The 9215-nt window shown below is 30.8% G+C and overlaps 1 non-coding gene across 1 annotated transcript; it reads right to left on the bottom strand.

The window, feature by feature from the left end:
• Positions 1-8860: 8860 nt before the first annotated feature.
• LOC132554614 (U4 spliceosomal RNA) lies at positions 8861-8997 on the bottom strand. Its single transcript, XR_009554401.1, has one exon. It is a non-coding gene; the product is annotated as a U4 spliceosomal RNA (small nuclear RNA).
• Positions 8998-9215: the final 218 nt, after the last annotated feature.

The raw sequence follows: 9215 nt of genomic DNA, 5'->3' as shown, positions 1-9215 counted from the left end.
TAAAATCCCTCTCGTCGCGTAATATTGATCTGCATGTGGATATACAGAGAATGCTAGATGCTGTATTGAACGTTCATCATTTCAATTACCAAGATTTATAAAATCACAATAAATGAAAAACCAGAAATAAAAAAAAACTGGATGAAATATTGGCCATCACACTAGTGTACAAATACCCCCAAAATATTTGAAGTTTCACGAGTTTACGATGTGAATCATTTCAGGACACATCCGGTACATTTTATCCTCATAATCTTAAAGGCTGTCTAGTAGATAATTTGATATTATCTCGTATTACACAAATGTGTGAGATAATGTTTATTATGTCAGTGAAGATAATGTTGACATTATGTCCAGTAAGATAATGTTTATATCATGTCTAGTGAGATAATATTGATATTATGTCTAGTGAGATAATGTTTATATCATGTCTAGTGAGATAATGTTGATATCATGTCTAGTGAGATAATGTTGATATCATGTCTAGTGAGATAATGTTGATATCATGTCCTGTGAGATAATGTTGATATCATGTCTAGTGAGATAATGTTGATATTATGTCCAGTGAGATAATGTTTATATCATGTCTAGTGAGATAATATTGATGTTATATCTAGTGAGATAATATTGATATTATGTCCAGTGATATTATGTCTAGTGAGATAATGTTGATATCATGTCTAGTGAGATAATGTTGATATTATGTCTAGTGAGATAATGTTGATATCATGTCTAGTGAGATAATGTTGATATTATGTCTAGTGAGATAATGTTTATATTATGTCTAGTGAGATAATGTTGATATCATGTCTAGTGAGATAATGTTTATATCATGTCTAGTGAGATAATGTTGATATCATGTCTAGTGAGATAATGTTGATATGATGTCCAGTGAGATAATGTTTATATCATGTCCTGTGAGATAATGTTTATATCATGTCTAGTGAGATAATGTTTATATCATGTCTAGTGAGATAATGTTTATATCATGTCCTGTGAGATAATGTTGATATCATGTCTAGTGAGATAATGTTGATATCATGTCTAGTGAGATAATGTTGATATCATGTCCTGTGAGATAATGTTGATATTATGTCATGTCTGTTGAGTGAGATAATGTTTATATCATGTCCTGTGAGATAATGTTGATATCATGTCTAGTAAGATAATGTTTATATTATGTCTAGTGAGATAATGTTGATATTATGTCTAGTGAGATAATGTTGATATGTTGATGTCTGTCTAGTGAGATAATGTTTATATCATGTCTAGTGAGATAATGTTGATATGATGTCCTGTGAGATAATGTTTATATCATGTCCTGTGAGATAATGTTTATATCATGTCTAGTCTGATAATGTTTATATCATGTCTAGTGAGATAATGTTGATATCATGTCTAGTGAGATAATGTTTATATCATGTCTAGTGAGATAATGTTGATATTATGTCTAGTGAGATAATGTTGATATCATGTCTAGTGAGATAATGTTGATATTATGTCTAGTGAGATAATGTTTATATCATGTCTAGTGAGATAATGTTTATATCATGTCTAGTGAGATAATGTTGATATCATGTCTAGTGAGATAATGTTGATATCATGTCTAGTGAGATAATGTTGATATCATGTCTAGTGAGATAATGTTGATATCATGTCCTGTGAGATAATGTTGATATCATGTCTAGTGAGATAATGTTATATGTTTATGTCTAGTGAGATAATGTTGATATCATGTCTAGTGAGATAATGTTTATATCATGTCTAGTAAGATAATGTTGATATCATGTCCTGTGAGATAATGTTGATATCATGTCCTGTGAGATAATGTTTATATTATGTCTAGTGAGATAATGTTTATATCATGTCTAGTGAGATAATGTTTATATTATGTCTAGTGAGATAATGTTGATATATCATGTCTAGTGAGATAATGTTGATATCATGTCTAGTGAGATAATGTTGATATGTTGATATCATGTCTAGTGAGATAATGTTGATATCATGTCTAGTGAGATAATGTTGATATCATGTCTAGTGAGATAATGTTGATATCATGTCTAGTAATAATGTTTATATCATGTCTAGTGAGATAATGTTGATATCATGTCTAGTGAGATAATGTTTATATCATGTCTAGTGAGATAATATCATGTTTATAATGTTGATATGATGTCTAGTGAGATAATGTTTATATCATGTCCTGTGAGATAATGTTGATATCATGTCTAGTGAGATAATGTTTATATCATGTCCTGATAATGTTTATATCATGTCCATAGATAATGTTGATATCATGTCTAGTGAGATAATGTTGATATCATGTCTAGTGAGATAATGTTGATATCATGTCTATATAATGTTGATATCATGTCTAGTAGATAATGTTTATATCATGTCTAGTGAGATAATGTTGATATCATGTCTAGTGAGATAATGTTGATATCATGTCTAGTGAGATAATGCTTATATTATGTCTAGTAAGATAATGTTTATATCATGTCTAGTGAGATAATGTTTATATCATGTCTAGTAAGATAATGTTTATATCATGTCTAGTGAGATAATGTTGATATGATGTCCAGTAAGATAATGTTGATATGATGTCCAGTAAGATAATGTTTATATGATGTCTAGTGAGATAATGTTGATATAAGTGAGATAATGTTGATATCATGTCTAGTGAGATAATGTTTATATCATGTCTAGTGAGATAATGTTGATATTATGTCTAGTGAGATAATGTTGATATTATGTCTAGTGAGATAATGTTTATATCATGTCTAGTGAGATAATGTTGATATCATGTCTAGTGAGATAATGTTGATATGATGTCCAGTAAGATTATGTTTATATGATGTCCAGTGAGATAATATTTATATCATGTCTAGTATGATAATATTTATATCATGTCTAGTATGATAATGTTTATATTATGTCCAGTAAGATAATGTTTATATGATGTCTAGTGAGATAATGTTGATATCATGTCTAGTAAGATAATGTTTATATGATGTCCAGTAAGATAATGTTTATATCATGTCCAGTGAGATAATGTTGATATCATGTCTAGTGAGATAATGTTTATATGATGTCCAGTAAGATAATGTTTATATGATGTCTAGTAAGATAATGTTGATATTATGTCCAGTAAGATAATGTTTATATCATGTCTAGTGAGATAATGTTGATATGATGTCTAGTGATAATGTTTATATCATGTCTAGTGAATGTTGATATGTTTATATGATGTCTAGTAAGATAATGTTGATATCATGTCTAGTATAATGTTTATATCATGTCTAGTGAGATAATGTTAGTGATATCATGTCTAGTAAGATAATGTTTATATCATGTCTAGTAAGATAATGTTTATATTATGTCTAGTGAGATAATGTTGATACCATGTCTAGTAAGATAATGTTTATATCATGTCTAGTGAGATAATGTTGATATTATGTCTAGTGAGATAATGTTGATATTATGTCCAGTCTAGTGAGATAATGTTGATATGATGTCCAGTAAGATAATGTTGATATGATGTCCAGTAAGATAATGTTTATATTATGTCTAGTGAGATAATGTTGATATCATGTCTAGTAAGATAATGTTGATATGATGTCTAGTAAGATAATGTTGATATTATGTCTAGTGAATGATAATGTTGAAATGTTTATATCATGTCTAGTGAGATAATGTTGATATGATGTCCAGTAAGATAATGTTTATATGATGTCCAGTAAGATAATGTTTATATTATGTCTAGTGAGATAATGTTGATATCATGTCTAGTGAGATAATGTTGATATTATGTCTATAATAATGTTGATATCATGTCTAGTGAGATAATGTTGATATTATGTCTAGTGAGATAATGTTGATATCATGTCTAGTGAGATAATGTTGATATTATGTCTAGTGAGATAATGTTGATATCATGTCTAGTGAGATAATGTTTATATGATGTCTAGTGAGATAATGTTTATATGATGTCTAGTGAGATAATGTTTATATGATGTCTAGTGTAATGTTGATATCATGTCTAAGATAATGATAATGTTTATATGATATCATGTCTAGTGAGATAATGTTGATATCATGTCTAGTGAGATAATGTTGATATCATGTCCTGTGAGATAATGTTGATATCATGTCTAGTGAGATAATGTTGATATGATGTCCAGTAAGATAATGTTTATATGATGTCCAGTGAGATAATATTTATATCATGTCTAGTATGATAATGTTTATATCATGTCTAGTATGATAATGTTTATATCATGTCTAGTGAGATAATGTTGATATGATGTCCAGTGAGATAATGTTTATATCATGTCCTGTGAGATAATGTTGATATCATGTCTAGTAAGATAATGTTTATATTATGTCTAGTGAGATAATGTTGATATTATGTCCTGTGAGATAATGTTGATATTATGTCCAGTGAGATAATGTTTATATCATGTCTAGTGAGATAATGTTGATATGATGTCTAGTGAGATAATGTTGATATCATGTCCTGTGAGATAATGTTGATATCATGTCCTGTGAGATAATGTTGATATCATGTCTAGTGAGATAATGTTGATATCATGTCCTGTGAGATAATGTTGATATCATGTCTAGTGAGATAATGTTGATATCATGTCTAGTGAGATAATGTTGATATGATGTCCAGTAAGATAATGTTGATATTATGTCCAGTAAGATAATGTTGATATTATGTCCAGTGAGATAATGTTGATATCATGTCCAGTAAGATAATGTTGATATGATGTCCAGTGAGATAATGTTGATATTATGTCTAGTAAGATAATGTTGATATTATGACTAGTGAGATAATGTTGATATGATGTCCAGTAAGATAATGTTGATATGATGTCCAGTAAGATAATGTTGATATGATGTCCAGTAAGATAATGTTGATATGATGTCCAGTAAGATAATGTTGATATGATGTCCAGTAAGATAATGTTGATATGATGTCTAGTAAGATAATGTTGATATTATGTCTAGTGAGATAATGTTGATATTATGTCTAGTGAGATAATGTTGATATCATGTCCAGTGAGATAATGTTGATATCATGTCTAGTGAGATAATGTTGATATTATGTCCAGTAAGATAATGTTGATATTATGTCCAGTAAGATAATGCTGATATGATGTCGAGTATGATAATGTTTATATCATGTCCAGTAAGATAATGTTGATATTATGTCTAGTGAGATAATGTTGATATCATGTCTAGTGAGATAATGTTGATATCATGTCGTGTGAGATAATGTTTATATCATGTCTAGTGAGATAATGTTTATATTATGTCTAGTGAGATAATGTTGATATGATGTCTAGTAAGATAATGTTGATATTATGTCCAGTGAGATAATGTTGATATTATGACGATATATTTATTTTTATGTTTATGTATCTTAGTAATCACTCTGATGACCCGTTACCATGAACCTCAATGGTAACCCAGGTAAATTTCAGATGACATGTAACATACATGGTTTTTGATACTAATTACCTGTCCACGCGAAGTCCTTATTATACCGGCACGAGCGATGTTTAATCACAAACCTATGTAAATGTCGCGGGTTGTGAAATGGAAAGATAAAAAGCTCGTAGTGGTAAGATGTTTCCGTCAGACTAACATGGTAAGCCAATATTCCAATGTTTATTCAACTTTCTGAGTATATATACTGTTCATTCAGGTTGTCGTTTTAAATATGTGACACATACGCTTTGTGGGTAGTTACCACAAATTAACAGGTAATGAATGTTCCGGTGTGTCACATAGTAAGTACAAAAAAATCGTTGCTTAATACAAAACACACGTCTGGTTTCGGTTCTGATCACTATTATTGACATAAAAGTGGGAGTATCCTACCCGACGCAGTTGTAATTATCGATTATGGTGTTAGTTTATCAGGTTCTCTGTAGGCAATCACTACATTACCCTGTCAATCAAGCTGTTAGGTGCTTAAAATGAACTGTTAGGATTTTTTTGCTTTTAATCAATTACTTAGATTATGCTCCGCGTTTTTGATACTAACAATTTTGAATAAAAATAACAAGCAAGATATCTTTTAATTAATGCATCATATTCGTTGTTTCTTGGTACAAAACTATCAGAAAGTAACCCCTTCTTTACAACACGAAATTGCAAAACAATAGAACTGCGTAAAAAGGACTTCATTTCAGCATATTTCTGAAAGGACAACATTCAACATCGAAACTTAGGACGTCACTAATTATATACTCAGAAGTTAGATAAAGTTACGTGATTCTTGAAGTCTTTTTCTATACAATATATTGTATATCAGCTGTAGCAGTCACTAAATGATTTTAACATTTTAAAAAATTGTCCTTTTTCGATAAATTGTGAAGTAGGTGATCCCATTGTAGTAACCTTCAAAGACAAGCGTTCTTATAAGTGGTGAGAAAATATCCTATTTACCTGAAGCATGTACAACGAGTAAAGATTTAAGCTAACCTACAGTCATTATTACTCTGTGAATTTTGAAAGGAATTAGCTATTACGTTTGTAAGGTCAATACCACTTGGCAGTCGTTCATAAAATAGCCCTCTGGTAGCCTTAAATGGTCATATTGTACAGGTACATGTGTATTTCAAGTGTATTACAAGTGTAAGTACATACCTGTGACACGACATCAACAGGAAAAATGAAAATATATTGATTCTTAGGAAACAATATCAATATTCCAGACACAATATTAGATATTTCACGTATATGATTATAAATGTAAAAAAAGAAAAATGAAAAAAGTAAATTTGATAAAATGTAGAAATATAGATATGTATAGATATTGATATAAATATTATGGATATTTCAACCCTGATCAAAATATACCATGATTGTGTGTCTTAATTGAGTCTCTAGCATAACAAGATTTTCTGCTTTCAATAGTAAAACACACATTCGCCTTACCTGTGTATCACTGACGATGTTGAACTGAATAACGGTCTGGGCTGGTATCCTTAAATTGTCCTTGTCATTCCACGATCAAGTTATCTACAGCAAATACACTCGCGTGTTTAAATAAATGCTGTATATGTCCTTTATGTAGCCATTCCGTTTGTCAAGACACACTTAAATCTCGGGAGTATTTTCTCTGTATTGGATTTGACAATCACTTGAACTTTGTCAATGTGTTTATAAAAGTTTCAATCGCCGCTGTCGGTCTATAGGCTTTCATTAAGTTTCTTTGTCGAGTTCGTCCGTTCTGGTGTTGTATTGGATAATATTATGTCATCATCGCAACACCTTTTGTGAAGGTCTTTACTCTCCCCTTCTTTATTAATACGATATTATACTTAATCCATGTCCTAAAACAAGGGAATACAAGTAAACTGTGCACGGTACACATACATAGTACATTTTCTTTTAAGAAAACATTTTTGTTTCACCCAAACTTTTTCCATGTATATGTTCAATGGATTGAACCAAAAATATCTTCAATATCTCCGTAATATGTTGTTGTCCAAACAAAAAGGCAGTTGAAACGTAATCCATTCACATACCATTTAGTTAAACTTAAATCGATCAAAATGATTTCTTAATAGACTTAAAGTCTTACACCGGGTAGGCACCGCTCGATATCGTGTACTACCTACAGCCGCATACCAGACACTGGGTATTTTATAGCAGTTGTGTTACCTATTGATTGCCTTGGGTTTCTGATCTACCCCAACACGGCTGGACTAGGTACACCAGCCAGGCGTGTGATATACAGACACAGCTTACCTACCCGATTTAATCAGACATTTCCTTTCTCATGCATTATTTATGTGGTAGGATTGCTTATGTTACATTGTGCCGTTATAAGTACGCACTTTGGGTTTATATGACACTTTTGAAGGAGATTACATTACAAGTTTGTCCTTAGAGAAACTAAATAGCGTTTTGTTTGTGTAAGAAATCATGCACATCACTGGTACTTAATATGAGTGATATTGAGAGAGTCGTAATTGAATTATACATGTTCAATCAGTTGTGTTTGCTCCTTGGTGATGTCCAATACACTGTAGCTGTTTTGTGTTGGATGTTTCCCAAAAAGTTCTTTAATGAAATATTTTCTTTTTTTTTACTCGAGAAATTTTGTGAATATCTTTGTTGGTATTTTTTTTACTTGTTGAATTTATTGAATGTTTTCTTCTTTTATACGATGGCTTCTTTTCGGTTAATACCTTCATCGGTTACCCTATGACCCCATGACCCCATGACCTAGAATATTTTCACATATTCAATCATTTTGTGAATTTGTTGGCTATTTTTTATTACTACAAATAATATCATTAATGGGGGCAATATTCGAGTTACATCTAAATAAAAAATTAAATTTCTGAAGTTGATTTTAGAAACGACGACTTAGTGTAACATTTGGTCTGAATTCAGTTAACTGCAAATATTTTGTTTGATGATGTGCTCCTTACAAAGGTATCACTGTGACGTATATGTTTCATTGTCGTCAAAAGCAGCATGCTTGATTTTTAGTGTTTTGATACAGAAGGACCGACGAAACTGTATCGTTAAAATTACAAACAAACTTAATAAAATAATTCCTTTATTGTGGTCATGTCTTTTCTGTTTGGCCAATATTCGAGATGTGTCGCGTAATCTATTACATCACACACCAATTTGGGGCAGTGAGGAAGGGTTGAATGTTTCTTAGCTTGTTCAGATCACCTATAAGTCATCGTTTTCGTTGTTTTCATCATATTTAATTCATTAACAAAAACGGCTTGCTTGATTATGAGCATTTTGATGTGGAGGGTGGACGAAACCAAATCGTAGGAAATAAATCGTTATATGTTTCTTAGTTTGTGATATTTTGCTACCGTAGGAGCTGTCAAAAATTGCACTTGCGGCCATTTTCAGGCCACAGTGCGGGTATTGAGTCTAGTTTTCAACTAGCAATAACCACGTCTCAGAAATTCCTCATCTATTATGGTACCGCCACTGTGTAAAGCTGACGAGATCAGAGAATGTTTATTTATCTAAACTTTTAAAAAAAGATGCTTGGAAGGTGCTTTGTAGCTGATATTTTTTTTGTGAGAGAAAAATTCATCTTTATTTGAAATTGAAAACAATTTTTGTCAGAATGTGAGAAATAAAATATTAGTTTCCAAGATAAGACAAATGTATGGGTAACCTTTCCATGTTAAAACCGAAAATCAAACTTTGTGAAT

The sequence above is a fragment of the Ylistrum balloti genome, unplaced genomic scaffold (genome assembly GCF_031769215.1).
Source record: "Ylistrum balloti isolate Yb309-2 unplaced genomic scaffold, AGI_CSIRO_Ybal_v1 Utg369640, whole genome shotgun sequence".
Lineage (NCBI taxonomy): Eukaryota > Metazoa > Mollusca > Bivalvia > Pectinida > Pectinidae > Ylistrum > Ylistrum balloti.
This window is presented reverse-complemented; position numbering and strand designations above follow the sequence as displayed.